The following is a 16,999-nucleotide window of genomic DNA, read 5'->3' on the forward strand; positions in this document are numbered from 1 at the left end:
CATCTCGCGTCCTGCAGGTGCGTCTTCACCACCTCGGTTTCCCTGTGATCTGCACCTTGGTCTTGTCCTTGCATAGGAGCTGCAGGGGGGGTGCTGCTAGCGCTGCAGGCCCCGGCTCAGCTGCCGCTGCTGGCTGGACACGCACAGCTGCATCAGCTCCTCTTAGGGCATGTCTGGCTTCTGGAGGGGGTCTGCGGGTAGGTGAACTTGCACAATGTCCGCGTCTTCTCCACTTCTGCCATCTTGTCGCTTCCAGGAAATGCTAGTTTTTAAATTCTTGTACATGACTGTTTCAAAGCCAAATATCAGTGTATTTATTTAAGGTAATACGATTTGAAGTGAAGTTTTCAGGGGGCTATATCATAGTGGCTAAAGTTTTTCTGAGGCAAAATTGAAATTACAAATACAAAATATTTTGAGAGAGCTTAAAGTGAACGCGGATGTTCTATTTTTGCCCTGCGGTTTTTGCTGCCTGCCCGACTCAAGACTACAGATTAACAAGTATGGTGTTGTCTGTCATTACCACCTCATAACTGGAATTAATTTTCCTATTATGTAGCCAGTGACATAGAAAGACTCTAAGAAAATGGAACAAATATAGAAGTGCTGGATTTAGGAAGGCATCAGAAAAGTTCCTGAGCCCGTGGCTCAGCAGAGTGGGGGAAGCGGTGAAGAATGTGTAGACAGGGGTTCTTGGGTAGAGAGTTGGTGTTGTAGCATTCCACGTGAGTGCACTCTGTAGTTTGCTTAGGGATGAGCCAAAGGAGGTGATCTCCCCACAGTGCCTCTATGTGTACATTAAGTAGCACTTCACAAAATAGCTTTCTACTTATTAAAATTCATTCTATGAATACTATGTTTTATTGAGGAACAAAGAAAACAAAAGTATAATATATACTTTTAGATTATCAGTAATAACATTTTAGAAAATGCTATTTCTGTTTTGTCCCTTCTTTTTTTTTCCTTTTTACTCCTGGAAAAACATTTGATTTGCACAAATGTGCTGTCTGAACCAAATGCTTTAAATTGAAGTGGATTAGTTCAATATATATTCTAATTATTCATTCTTGTCCATTGTCCAAATACAGCAGTATTTTTAAATGTTGTATTTATGTTTTAGAGAGACAGTTATATACAGAAAGAGAGTTCATATTTGCTGATTCACTCCCTCACATGCTCACAAGGCCCTAGGCGAAAGCCCGAAGATGGGGATGCACAATCCATGACTCGCATTTAAGTTGTAGGAACCCAGTTACTTGAGCCATCACCACTGCCTCACAAGAACTTCATTAGCAGGAAGCAGAAGTCCAGAGCTGGAGCTGGGAATTTAACCCAGGTATTCTGATGTGGACCGTGGGCATTTTACCCACTGGGCCGAATAGCTCTCTAAAATAGTAAAAATAATTGAAATTCGTAGCAGGTTGTGTATATGTTTGTGTGTGCACACACAAGAATTTTAACTACCCAGTGTCTACTGTAATTCTATTAACAAATGTGTCCATGCTTGCATTAAATGGGAATAAATCTCCTATATTTCTGGCCATTAAACTATTGCTTAAATTGAGGAGAAAAACCTGAAGCCATTACTTCTCTTTTTGTCTTTTTTGGAAGCATTTATCTGTATACAAAAATAGAAGCTCTTTCTGTTTTCTTTGAATAATAAGCTTTTCATTTTGTACTTCATGAATATTTTTCTCATAATCTTTATTAAACAGATTTGCATGTTAAAATTCATTTTGCTTTCATGTCATGGTCTTTTTAAGACTTCTTTCTTGAAAATGTATTTAGCTCAGTGAAGTTAATGAAAGGCTGAATTACCGGCATTTGCAGCAGCATCTGTAAATCATGAGATATGATGAAAATATGTTTCACAGTTACATATTCATGATTAATTTAATGTATGACAAGGGAGCTTAAATCAGATACCTATGTATTATGAATAATTAACGCTGTTACTCTATTAAAAACATGTTTAACAAAAACAACTGCTAGTATTTATAGTGAGTAAATTAACATGTTACATCTATTTTTGTTGAACTTTACGATTTTTTCCTGCTTGGTTATATAAGAAAGAATGAATTTTTTATATGGAAATTATCTCTAGAATGTGAATCTACCCACTGCTTTTATATTCCTTTATATATCTTAAAATAGGCTGTTATCAAGGAGCCCTGCATTAATGTCCTTGCTGGAATACATTACCACAGCATCCTCCCCATATCCCAGAGGATTTGTCATTGCTGAAATCAAGCAGATGGTGGCACTCTCCTCCAGTAAACTCTCCAATATAATCGATCAAGCTTATAACAGAGGGATGTTTGTGAGTGGGACTGGATAGGAAAAGGAGGCAATGAAAGGATGTTCTTTTTAGAGTTTACCTTGAGCTATGTTGAAATAACCATTTGTTACAGTAACCTTTATTCTGAATCTCTGCCCTAGGGTCCTAAATTCTTCCCCAAGCACTTCATACTGTTCTTGATTGTTGCCTTCTCAAATTGGACAGCTTTTGTGTTACCTGTGTTACTTCCTTTTCTTTTATGTCAGCCAATCCCATCTTATTTTTTTAAGTAGAGGAAATACATTTGGATGTGATGTTGGGCTTCTACTTTCTGTGTTTTGTCAAAGAAGAGCTATGCTGTATTTGTTTTTGTCAATATAATGCAAAATCTCCCTTATTGTTTCCTTTATTTCTCTTTCTTTCCCTCCTTCTGCCTTCCTTTCTCGTTTCTTCCCTTCCTCCCTCCTCCTGTTTGTCTTCTCCCCTACCCCCATAGATGAACTGCTTTTGTGGTAAGCTGAATAGTAACTACCTGAGTATTTCTACTTCCTAACCCCCAGAATGGTGATTATAAGGCAGAAAGGACTTTACAAATGTGACTATTTTAAGAGTCTTGAGACAGGGAGAAAATCCTTCATTTTCCAGGTGGACCCACTGTAATCAAAACAGTCTTTTTAAGAGTGAGGCAGGAAGAGGCAAGATTAGAAAGGAAAGTAATATGATGATGGAAACAGAGATTGGAGTGATGTACTTTGAGGATGAAGGAGGTGGCTATGAGCCAAGGAGTACAAACAACTACTAGAAGCTGAAAAAGGCAAGGGAATGGATTCTTCCCTCAGAGCCTTCTAAAGAAAATAGCCCTACTAACACTAGGAATGGAAAAGTTGATTTGACTTCAGACCATCAGAATTATATGCAAATAAAGTTTATTTTATTTTTTATTTTATTTTTTACAGGCAGAGTGGACAGTGAGAGAGAGAGAGAGAGAGAGAGAGAGAAGGTCTTCCTTTTGCCGTTGGTTCACCCTCCAATGGCCGCCGCGGCAGACGCGCTGAGGCCGGCGCATGGTGCTGATCCGAAGCCAGGAGCCAGGTGCTTCTCCTGGTCTCCCATGGGGTGCAGGGCCCAAGCACTTGGGCCATCCCCCACTGCACTCCTGGCCATAGCAGAGAGCTGGACTGGAAGATGGGCAACCGGGACTAGAACCCAGTGTGCCGGTGCCGCAAGGCGGAGGATTAGCCTATTGAGCCACGGCGCCAGCCAAATAAAGTTGTTTTGCTGCAAACCACAACTATTGAAATTTGTTACACACTAGTACCAACCTAATGCAATTTTCAAGAAGAAAACTATTGGAGACTAAACACTTTTCTTTCAAGCAGAGTTCTATCAGGAGTAAAAGTACTATCGGGAAATTTCAAATATTATAGGGAGAAATCAACAGGATGTATAGAAAGGTTAATATTAGATTAATCAGGACAGAATTTGAGTGACTTGCCCCAAAAAGTGGGCTTTAGTTCAACAGAGGAAGGGAGGGAAATTGCTTACTATGATTGGCTGAAAATGTTTTTAGAGATAGGAATGGTGTTGTCTGTTGAAAAAAAGGCTACTGATTAATTTTAAGGGTAGTGGGACTGGGGAGGGGGGTTCCTTTCATGGACCAAGGAAGGAATGTGTAATTAAAGAACAAAGGACTGCCCAAGGTTGTTCACAATGACTGAGACCTTGTGTGGACATCACCCAAGACTAATAGATCTGTGGGGCCACTCCTCAGATAAGTCTCAGTGTTTCCCTTGAACATCTTATAGGTTTTTAGGGACAAAGTGCTTGAAGGATCCTGCATGTGGTAAAACGTTTACTGTCTCCATTGTATAAGGAATGGGATAATATTTTAATCACTCTGTTTACACACAAGGAGTCTGGGGTACTTGGTAACTTGGTCAGGATCCCACAGCCTGTGGCTACAGTAGAGTCAAACTTGGGCCTGATTCCAAACCTGAGCTCTTCCTCAGCTATCTGTTGAAGTAACTTGCTTTGAAGTTGAGTATTATCTCAGCTCATTATAACTTTATATTTTGTTCACTATGTGGAAGTTACCACTGACATCAGTTAAAAAGGGATATATTAGTATTTCTGTGGGACTTAACGGTTGCAAATAATTCTTTCATATCAGTGCAATGCTTGGTTCTATTTCCTGTATCACAAGGTTTCTTTCTTAGTTTGTTTCTATATAAACTGTTATAAGAATATAAGATCGATATACACATTCCAGGTCTTGCTTCCTTTCTACTATATTTGTAACATGAAATTCGTAAGGCTGTATTTAGCTTTGGTGCCATAACTCAAGATTAAAAAGTATCAGAATCCATCATTATTTATCTTTTTCTGTTGCTGTTGTTATAAAATCCAAAGTTCATGCATTTGCTTAAGATGGCAGAGTTGTGATCATTTAAATGTCTTCTAAGGATGTGAGTTCACTGTTAATCCAATCATGAAATGTTCTTCAAACAAATGTAGACTGTATTGATGGATAAACTGCTAAGTATACATAGGATGTAATACACTTTTTTTCCTGATTCCTCCTCCCTGCTCGCAGAAGTCATATTTCAAGGAAATGGTAATCACATGTCATTGTCAAGACAAAGGAGTTAGTAATGTTATCCAACATTATAATGAAAAGAGATAGACATGGAGGATCCCATCTTCACAAGATAAAATGTCAAGATGTGTAATAGATGTGTTATTCACAGAAGTCCATCACTTTTCCCATTAGGAAGGTTCACTATAAAGCTTGTGTTTCCAAGAGAGGGGAAAATGAGGGAGGCCATTAGATGAAATGAGAAAGGAGCTCCAAAAGGGAACTGAGTCTAATGACAGAGATGGCTTCATGTCACATAGAAGAAGCCATGAGGTTGAAGAACCTTCACACATTAAGAAATAGAGGAGAGTAAAAGAGACACTTCATACCCTACCATCCTTCCCCCATCCTTTAGATTGTTTAGTTTGGAAAATCGACACTGTAGATAGGACATTTTTAAAATGTGTCCTGGACTATCTGTTGATGATTAAGGCTATCTTTTTTTTCACTACTGAATTCTTAGTGTTTATTTTTCCAAAGAGATCTTTTATTTAAGGAATACAAAATTCATGTATTTCATAAGTACAACTTTAGGAATAGTGATTCTTCCCACCCTACCAACACTCCTGCTCCTCCTCTCCCTCCCATTCCCAGTCCCATTCTCCACTAAGATCCACTTTCAATTAATTTTATAAACAGAAGACCAACTCTATACTAAGAGTTCAACAATTTTCATGGAAAAATAAAATTGTTCCTCACTCAACAGTGGAGACAAGGGCTATTCAAAATCATTGCATCTTGAAGTTAATTTAACTACCTTTTTATTCTAGAAACTTAATTAACTTTAAAGAAGCACCCACATATGATACTTCCTTTGCTAGCACTTAGACATAATTATAATACAACTCTTTGAGGACAGAGGTCCTGCATGGGAAGTTAGTGCACAGTGACTCCTGTTGTTAATTTAACAATTAACACTCTTATGTATGATGTCAGTAATCACCAGAGGCTCTTTACATGAGCTGCCTAGGTTATGGGAGCCTTTTGAATCCAAAACTCCATCAGTATTTAGCCAAGACCACAAACAATGTGGAAGTTCTCTCTTCAGAGAAAAGTACCTCCTTGTTTGATAACCACTTCTTTCTACTGGGGGTCTCACCCATCAAAATCCTTCATGTAGGACACTTTTTGCCACAGTGTCCTGGCTTTCCATGCGTGAAATGCTTTCATCGCCTTTTCAGCCAGATCAGAATGCCTTAAGAGCTGATTCTGAGGTCAGAGTGCTATTTAAAGTGATTGTCATTCTATGAATCTGCTGTGTGGACTGTTTTTCATGTTAGTGTATTCACTCCTTTTTAATTCTATTATTATTACCAGATACTTAATCCTATCCATATGATCACTTTAACACTCAAGATGGTATTTTTATCACCCAGCTTAAGGGGATTTGGGGTCTCATATCAAGCTTTTAAACTGCACAGTTTATCTTATTTTTTGAATGCCCAGTATATTCTTTGCATTGTTAACAGTGTTTCTTGTGATATGTATAGATACAGAGCCAAATGCTTTGTTGTGCAAGGAGTTTCAAGGAAATAATGCTCTGATGATCAAGAAAGCACCCAGTCTGGGGCAGTCATTTGGTGCAGTGATTAAGATACCACTTGCTACACACACATCCAGATATCCGAGTACCCGAGTTAGGAACCCATATCCTCTCCCAGTTACCATTTCCTGCTAATGCACACCCCAGGGAGGCAGCAGATGATTGCTCAAGTGCTTGTGTTCTTGCCACCCATGTGGGAGACTTAGAATGAGTTCCTGACTCTTGGCTTTCATCTGGCCCAACCTTGACTTTTGCAGGCATTTGGGAAGTAAATTAACTGATGGGTTCTCTCTTTCTCTGGCTCTCCCTCTCTTTCTTTCCTCTATCTCTCTGCCTTTAAAACACTAAAGCAAAGTTCTTATTCAAAAATGAATCTTAGTAACTCTAATTGCCCTTAGATGAGATTGAGCCTAGGCTTTAGGGTGTTTAAGGCAAAACTAATCCATAAGTATATGACATAAATTCTTTCCTGTGGTTGATGACTAGTAGTAAATGTGACATGATTTGGATCTTTCACATCCTTTGCTTTTTAATTAGGCAAATATGAATTTATTAACTTTAATACTGCGAGGAAAAAAACTATCTTGACAATTTCGCTTATGTCTTAAAAGGAAGGATCTTGGGGCTAATATTGTGGCACAGAGGGTTAAGCTGATTTCTCTGATATCGCCATGGCATATGGATACTGATTTGAGTCTCTGATGCTCCACTTCCAATCCAGCTCCATACCAAAGGGCCTGGGAAAACAGCAGAACATGGCCCACTTTCAGATGCCATAATTGGATCAAACCTCTACTCAAATCCATCAACCATTAACCCATTAACCATTAACATAAGACTTGAGGTTTAACCATCTGCATGGGATCAGGTAGTCAAATCCTATTAAAACCGTAACACTCACCTCCTCTGGCTCTACCACCTCACCACCAACTTGGAGTGAAGTGTGGAAACCTTACTTTTGTTTAGAACCTCTTTCTGCAGCTTTAAATATCATCATTTTGAGTATCAGCTAGTACTATAATTTTGGCTTCAGTTATCAGATATGATTTTTGAAACCCATGAGAAGGATCATTGGTTGTATATATCTATCTTATTGCTCTATCATTCTTTTTCCCTCTTATAATTCCTGTTGCTCCAAGATTCATTCTTTGATTTTCTCCTTTCTTTTTGAAAATATTCCTTTTGTTATTCTTTAAAAATAGATCAGTTGGTGACAAATTCTTTGAGAATATCTTTATTTCCATTCATTCCTTAAGAGTAATTTTTTACACATGGGATTTTCAGTTTACTGTTCTGTTCTTCCAGCACTTAAAAAATATGCTACTTCTTTATGGTGTTCCTCTTTTCAGATGAGAAATCCACTGTCACTCAGATGGTTGTTTTTCTATAGATAATATTTCATTTTTATCTGGATATTTTCAATTTTTTCTTTTCACTTTTTAGAAAGATATATTTCTTTATTTGAAAGGCAGAGTGACAGGGAGAAGGGGAGACAGACAGAGACAGAAAGTGAAGAGAGAGACACTGCATCTGCTGGTTCACGGTTCACTCCTCAAATGATGGCAACAGCCAGGGCTGGACTAGACTGATGCTAGGACCCAGGGACTCCACCGGGGTCTCCCATTTGGGGTGGCAGGAAACCAAGTACTTGAACCATCATCTACTGCCTTCCAAGACACATTAACAGTAAGCTGGATCAGAAGCAGAGGAAATGGGAGTCAAACCAGCACTCTGATATGGGATGTGGTCATTTCAAGCAGAGTTTTAATCCATTGCACCATAATGGCTGCCCATGCTTCGCAATTTTAGAAGTTTAAATATTATGATGTATATGCATGTGGATATATTTTGGTTTAATCTATTTTGGATTCATTCAGCTTCTTAAATCTATTCATTTGTATCTATTGTCAAATTTGAAATATTTACTGCCATTTTTTTTCTTTAAATATTCTTAGCCTCGTTCAGTTCCTTTTCTCTTTCTAAGAATTCAGTGATACAAACATTTTTTTGTTATTGTCCTGTTGTTGACTGAGGCTCTATTGATTTTCTCCTTGTTATTCAGATAGAGAAAAATCTCTGGAGTGATCCTTAAATTTACTGATTCCTCTTTTCTATAAGGAATCCTACCCAACTAATTTTTATTATCATTCTCTTTGGATTTTCTGTAATTTCTGTTTATATTTTTTGTTTAGGTTTTTAATTTTTTTCATTTGTTTCAAATTTGGTGACTCTGATATCAAGGTTTTTTTTTTTTTTTTTTTTCCATTGTCCTTTCAAAATATATGGTCTCGGTCGGCGCCGCGGCTCACTAGGCTAATCCTCCGCCTAGCGGCGCCGGCACACCAGGTTCTAGTCCCGGTCGGGGCGCCGGATTCTGTCCCGGTTGCCCCTCTTCCAGGCCAGCTCTCTGCTGTGGCCAGGGAGTGCAGTGGAGGATGGCCCAGGTGCTTGGGCCCTGCACCCCATGGGAGACCAGGAAAAGCACCTGGCTCCTGGCTCCTGCCATCGGATCAGCGCGGTGCGCCGGCCGCAGCGCGCCGGCCGTGGCGGCCATTGGAGGGTGAACCAACGGCAAAAGGAAGACCTTTCTCTCTGTCTCTCTCTCTCTCTGTCCACTCTGTCAAAAAAAAAAAAATATATATATATATGGTCTCATTTAATGTGATCGACATTCCCTTTTTCCAGAAACTTTGTAGTGTTAAAGTTTTCAAGTTTCAGATTTTGTCTATGGGATGACATAGGCATAAATGTTGATGTTAAGTATTTTTCTTGACATTAAATACTATAAATTGTATTCAGTACAATTTATTGAAGTCTTTTTCAGGTATTCTAGCTAAAATTCAGAACACAAATTGACTATTCTTTCAAGATGTATTTATTCTTATGTCATTTTCACAATGTCTTGAGCACTATATGTTTTAAGTTAATTTTAATATCTAGTACAATATAGCTACCGACATTTTACCTTTTCTTTAATGTTTTTATTCTAGATTGTTTTCTATGTAAATTTTAGAATTGACAATTTCTACAAAAATGCATATTTTGGTTGGGTTTGTGCTGAATTTCCATGATAATTTTGAGTGAATTGAAATCTTGACTATATTTGAAATTTCCAATTTATGTGTGTGTGTATATATATGTATGTGTGTATACATACATATATATACACACATATATATACATATATATGCATATATACACACATATATATACATACATATATATACACATATATACATATATATGTGTATATACATGTGTATATATGTATATATGTATACATATATATGTATACATATACATACATACATATGTATACATATGTATACATATGTATACATGTGTATATATATGTGTGTATATATACATATATATACATATATACACACATATATATATGTGTATATATATACACACACACATATATATATGTAAGACTTATTGTTTATTTACTTGAAAGGCAGAGTTAGAGACAAGAGGAGGAGAGAGAGAGAAAGACACACACACATATACACACATACACACATACACACATATACAGATACAAACCTTCCATCTGCTGATTCATTCCCCATTCCTGTTGTGTGTGCAACAGCCAGGGGTGGGTAGACTGAAGCCAGGAGCCCAGAGCTTTCGCTGGGCCTCCCACACGGGTGCAGGATCCTGAGTAGTTGGGCTCAGCTGCTTTCTCAAGTGCATTAGCAGGGAGATGGATCTGAAGTGGAGCAGCCAGGACTAGAGCCAGCACCCATATTGGATGCAGGCACTGCAGGTGCCAGCTTTACCTGCATGTTACAGTTCCAGCCCTATCATAAATATATTTTTTAAATTCTTCTTTAGTATCTTCTAGCAATGTTTTGTGGTTTGCAATGTGGATTTCTGAGTTCTAGCAGTAGTTCCATAAATTCCTTAGGATTTTTTACATAAAAAATCTGTCATAAAGACAGCTTTATTTTTGTCATTTACTATATTTTTCACTAATTTTTCATTTTTTTCAAGTATTCTTTTAAATAGAAGTAATGAGAATTCCCCTTTGTGTATGATGCTACCTGTAGGCATTCTGTAGATATTTCTATCAAATTGTGAACATTTTTATGTGCATTTGTATAAGTTTTTGGTAAGTCCTCTCCACTTTCCAATTTTGCCCATTTCATCTATAACGTAAAGTTTATCATCATAAAGTTATTTATAAATTCCATTATTGTCCTATTAATATCCATAGGATCTCTAATGATAGAACCTTCTCAATTCTGACATTGGCATGTTGTACTTTATCTTTTGTAATTGATCAGACTTGTTGGGGATTTACAAATTTAATTACATTTTAACAAGGACCAAACTTTGACTTTATTAATTGTATTCAATTTTTTAGTGACTTGTCCTTCTTTATAGAAAGAAATTGAGGGCTTTTCTAAAACGTTTTTATGGTAAGCAAGTAAACCGGAAGTATGGGAATTCTTTCTAACTCTAAAATCTTCTATCCTTTAATCTGTAAGATCTCTTGCCTCTCAAATCGATTTTGTTTGCAAAAATTGAAGTCCTAAATTTTCTGCTTACAACCTAAAAATTGCGAGACTGGTTTTGAAATAGGTCTAGGATAATTTCATTTTGGTTTACAGAAATAACGTCTTTAGCAACTATCATGGTTGCTCATCATTCAGTGTAAAAACTCAAACAAAATGAGAAAAATATAAAATTATTCTGTAGTAATACCTGCTATGGATTTCCTTATAATTACAAAATAAATTAACAATAGTGCATCGTTGCCTACTTGCCTGCGTGGAATAGTTTAGAATTTCTATCCTCACATGGAGTTAAGGGAGAAAATGGTTTATAGTCTTATAAAGACATCAAGCTCACTTCAGAGGTCTTTAATCTGGTATTTTGTGTTCACTCTGTACCTGCTAAGTCAGAAAATGAAGGAGCAGACCCTTGGAAAGTAAACTTTTAAAGTTACTATGATGACTATAAGGTGACCCTCTGATGAAGAACCTGTACTCATTCAATTATTTAAAAAGTTATGATATGTATGAGAGAAATTATGTGTGGCAGGTTGTTGTAATTCATTAGTAGTCATTATTTCTTTTGAGTGCCTGTAAAGTGCATTAAGTGGGCTAGTCAACCTGTGTTATTTGTATATTTATGGGTATAGCAATGGGGGACCAATTAGGTAAATTCCTTGGCTAATCTATTATTTTGCAAAACTGTCAGAATTGTTGCTATTTTACTACATTATTTTGTGAGGTTTACTCTATGAACATCATATTTCCTATTGGTGAAGAAAAAAAAAATCTCTGAGATAGAAGACAGGATTAAGTTGACGTGATTTGGAATGGATGCAGGAGTTAGTAGTGATATGAAATTGACTGGTCTTGCACAGAGGGCTTACCAAAAACTTATACTAGTACTGTTCTAGGCTGTTGATTCCTGTTCGCCAAGAGACTGCTAAATGAAGCAGGAAACTGAAACCAATCTTAGAGTGGCTCAGAAAGAGCCACAGAATGAACATATACTTTCAGATTCCCCCAAATAGTCGATGTCATAGAATGGCACACCTGAGGCTACCCTTGAGCTGATTTTATTCCAAGATATGGATTTTTGAGATTAGCACTGCAAAGTTTCTTTTATGTTACACTTTGTCCTGAAAATCTTTTGACTGTTATCCTCCAAAAGCTTGCCATTAGAATTATTCTTATAATATAGAAAATAAATATGGTATTTTAATGAGAATACAAGTTTCCATCACAATGAGACTTCTGCTGACTTCATCACAGTTATTGATGTAAATGATTTATTGAATTATCTGTAGAATACATCCAACTGGGTTGCTGAGAAATTTTAAACATTTAATTTCTTATTTTCTATAGTCATATAAATGCCAATTAGTCTTGATGATAAAGATAAAGGAAATTGAGAAATAATGATATAAATAGGGACAGGCATTTGAGCCACGGCTAAAATGCTGCTTGGGATGCCTACATCCCATATTGGAGTGACTGGTTTGAGTTCTGCCTCCATTACTGATTCCAGGTTCCTGCTAGTGTGCACCCTGGGAGGCAGTTGGTGATGGCTTTAGTTGGTGGGTCCTACTTGGGAGATCTGAAGTGGGTTCTGGGTTCCTGGCTCCTGCCTCGCCCAGCCCTAGCTATTATGGGCATTTATGTAGTGAAGCAGCAGAGGAAAGATCTCATTCTGTCTCTTCTTCTGTGTCTCTGCATTTCAAATAAATGAAAATAAAAATACAAATGCAAACAATATATATAATGTTATGATCTTTATAATTAAAATATATATGCCACCAAAATAAAGGGGTTTGTTATTTTTTAACTTCTTGAAAATAGGGTATCAGATAATACAAGTATAAAGGGTACCTAGTTAAATTTGAATTTCAGATAAATGAGTAGTACTTTAGTTACAAGTTCTCAAATTTCTTGGAATTTATTTGTATTAAAAATTGATTCCTTGTTTATCTAATACCTAATTTTTAGCATTGTGATTTCTTTTCTCCCTTTTTCTAAATCTGGCAACTCTAGTTGAACAAGAAAATGTAAATCTTTAAGCATTAATAAGCACATTTCACCAAGTTTGGTTTTAACTGAAGGTTTTCAGGTAATTAATTTGAACTATAGTCTTCCTTAGTAGTATTGTGCTTGTTAAATAGATCACACTTGTGTTAATATGAAATTTACTAAGAGAAAAACTAAAATATTATGACATGTTTTCCCCCAAGATCTAATTCTCATAAAAGCATTTTCAAGTAATTTAGACAGACAGGTAAAAGTGCCAAACACATTCAGAGATTTATCTTGACACAATTTATGGTTTCTGATAAGCTTTTCCTGTGGTTCTTATGCCTTGAGACTTAGTTAAGCCATCATGAGAGGTTAAAAGCCAGAGTTCTCTGGCATTTTGAGTTAGTGAAGAGTATTTTCTTCCTTTTACTCATAAAAAGGCTCTGTTGGTGCAAATCTAAGCCCATTTGAGATAGCTTTGCCGTCATCTGTGGAATTCAAGCAAAAGACCAAAGACCTGTAGTAAAAATGCTGCTTGTACCCAGGGAAATCCTGAGCAGCGGTTAAATTGTGCTCTGTATGTACCATCTCATAGTACATCCTGGATTCTAGATTACTTATCAATAGATGAATGGGAGAGTAAGAGAAAGGTAAACCATGAAACAATAGTTTCCTTGATAAATTTAGGAGCTTTTGTGATTGACACAGTTTCTTTGTGATTTGGCTGCAAAAACAACGCATTTTTCTATTGATCCAAAGAAGACAGCCTCCAGTTCTTTCTCATTCTTCTAACTAAATACTCTCTGAAGAAATGGGATATTAACTGAATCCAAATTATAGTATCAGCTATTAGGGTAATTAAACAGCACAGTTTAATCACTTCCTGTGTACAAACCTGTAATCATTCCTAAAAGTAGGAATATGCCTAAGGTTAATTTTTTTTTAATGTTTGGACATAGTCAAAACCATTATAAAGCACAAACTCATTTGTCCTAAACTGGTAAGTTGAACAACTTGGTTTCAGTACTTATGTTGACAGAAGCTAGAGGTGCTATGTATAAGTTGCATCTCTAAGATAGAATTTTAAAATATTAAATGTAAGAGACTTAATATAGAACAATGTTAACATTAGAAATTGCTAATATAAAATATTGAAAGTTCTATTTATTTTATAATAGACCCAGCATGAATTTTGCTTTATAAAATTCTAGTTATCATATCCAAGGTTACCCCTCTGGGAAACATCTCTTAGATGTCCCTCCTCATCCCTATTCTATAAGCACTATCCACTCACATCTCTCTCATTTATTCTATGTCTTCCTTTGTATTCTAATTTCTGGTATATTTCCTGACTTACTCATCGAATCTTAGCTCACATAAGGAAGTGTCAGTATATTTCATCTATCCTGAAAAATGATAGAAAAACACGTGCTCATGAGATAATTGCAAATGTCAGCTGATTATCACATCAGTGAAAAATTTAGTTGGGTAGGCAAAACAAAAGGAAATAGTACTGGGTGTTAAAGCAGAATTTTAAACAGATAATAGATGCATCATGTGAGCATAAACTAATTATGAGATAATACATATAACTATAAAACTGGGGAATAAAAATGATTTTTAAATGACAAAAATTCTTAGTATATCAACTCTTAATTATGTTGTAAAAATTGAGATTTAAATGTTTACACATATTTTTAGATATTAAAGATATACTAAACAATAAACTACTTTCCTTTTGATATACTTTGCACACATATATACAGGTAAAATAGTTTCTCCTGAAAATCTATCTTATCTTTCTATCACTACTTCTATATCTAATGAGTTCTTGGTATTTCTTTATGAATTTATAATATTCTTTATAATTCTAAAAGGTACACATCAATGATATTGCTTTTTATGGTAGAAAATTTGTAAAGTATAGAGAAGCACACAGAATAAATAATTGATAATACCACTGATGAAGTTACATAAACAATTTGGTTTCTATAATTCCAATAGTGTTTCAAACACATACACTTATTTTTGATCTTTAGATACTTGAAAGATGGTTGTAATTATTGGTAGCTGGACTGAGTGTTAAAATGACAATTTGGCATATATATTTTAGACAGATTCCTTGATTATATTAATTTTAAAGAACTTGCTGTGGCAAACAGTGGTAATAATTTAACCCAGATCTTTATAAGCACCCTTTTTCCTTCCTCGAAATACTTACTCTAAAGCTATACTACTGTTGTCAATAATCTTTTCTATCAATGAAGTACAAAAAGATGTCTGCTTTGCTATAATGAAAAATATTTTTCCAGTGAAGAGAGACAAATTACCAGCAATGCCTCGGCCCTTTTTTCTTCACTTTTATGTGGATGGGATATCAGGAGGTCTAGATGCTCTCACATTGCTGTGCCTGGTTGGGTAGAAAGAGACACCTGGGTGCATAGTGAAATTAAGCAGCTGGATCAGTTGTTGAAAACCCCTCTCCTCTATTTCTTGTTGAGTAAGTAAAGCATCTAAGGCTTTTCTTGTCAGTTGTTTTATGGGTGTTTTATTGTTTGCAGCTACAAGCAATTTTTACTTAACATGAGCCAGTACTCACACATGGGCTGCCACGAATCCTAGATCCTAAACAATGGCTTTGACTGATTGGTGGTGATAGGAAAGCGATCAGAGCAAACTCATGTATTTGAAGTTCAAGAATGTGTGACCCTTTAAAAGTGTATTGAATAGTACATAGTAAAGTGTATGAATAGTACATCATACTGCCGCTTGCTGAACCTTAGGACTGCATGTCAATATGGACTAGATAGGTAAGAGAAATGGTGGAAGGAAAAAGATGATGGGTGATTCCATAGTCTTCCTTCAGATATCATATGATGGGTTAACTCTAGGAAAGTTCTCTTGTAATGCAAACTCAAGAAATTGTTGGTAGGTTACACATAATTGATCAATGATAAATGAGAATTTGGTTAAGTACCACACCTTGTGCTTCCTCGTTTAAACTGCTGAGATCTAACTCACTGGTATTGATGAGACAAAGCTTCCCTAGAGAATTGGAACTAGGGCAGTAGCATTGAAGAGGTTAAGTTACCAGATGATAAGGCACTTGGGGAACAGTGTGAGTAGCTAGTCATATAACCGTGAGGACTGCATGACTAGCCAGGGCAAAAGTAACCTTAAAACGGATTGCTTCCTTTAGCTTATATTGTTGCACTCACATGCATCCTTATCTCTGATGGCCACACTTCTCCTGGGGGAGCACTCCCTAGGAAACTGGAAGCTGTGTCTGGGAGTCAGGAGACTTCGGCTCTGCTCATGCTGAGCCTGCTCTCTTACTTCCTGTCCTTTATCCTTTTTAAAAGTCAAGTGAACTTAGTTCTGGTTACAGCTTATTATGCCTCATTAGTTTAATTGTGGAAAAATCCAAAAGATTGACAGGTAATGCTTATCATTTAATTATTTTTAGCTAAGCCTACAAGAAGTGAATAAACTCTGACTAGGGGCAGCCTGCCTGAAAGCGGAAAGGGAAGAAAATGCAGCTTTCTAAAGTTTCCTGAATTTGTAAATTGAAACCTTAAATGTTGAAAAAAAGCAGTTTTCCTATTCTAGGCTGAAATCGATGCTAGCAAAGGCAGCAAAGTCTCTGTTTTAGCAAGATTATTATATTGGAATCTTTACAGCAAAAAAAAAAAAAAATGATTAAGATACTCCCTTCCCATTAAACCCAAGGCTTTGAAGTACATCGATTTAATAGACATTATGCAAAAAAAGCAGAATATAGATTCTGTAAGTAAGAGATCTTCAGACATTGTCACTGTGTTTAGACGACATCCAAGCTTGTGGTTGCTTTTCAATTAAAAATACAAATAATCGAAGCTCATTGATTATTTTGAGGAGTCTGTTTCACCAAAAACCACCAGGCCAGGCTATCAGTGACCCATGACTTTTAAAAATTAAAGGATTTTATAAAGATGAGTTCAGCTTTGGTTTGGATGAGTTTGGAGACTTTAGGTACATTGTAAATATATGGA

The 16,999-nt window shown here is 36.3% G+C and overlaps 1 long non-coding RNA gene across 1 annotated transcript in view; it reads right to left on the minus strand.

Moving 5' to 3' along the window:
- Positions 1–1,702: 1,702 nt before the first annotated feature.
- The window catches only part of LOC127492297 (uncharacterized), a 31,803-nt gene continuing 16,506 nt past the window's right edge, over positions 1,703–16,999 (minus strand). Inside the window, exon 4 of the long non-coding RNA XR_007921488.2 lies at positions 1,703–1,836. This is a non-coding gene — a long non-coding RNA (uncharacterized lncRNA). The remainder of the gene's footprint in view (positions 1,837–16,999) is intronic.

This window comes from Oryctolagus cuniculus, chromosome 10, assembly GCF_964237555.1.
Source record: "Oryctolagus cuniculus chromosome 10, mOryCun1.1, whole genome shotgun sequence".
NCBI lineage: Eukaryota > Metazoa > Chordata > Mammalia > Lagomorpha > Leporidae > Oryctolagus > Oryctolagus cuniculus.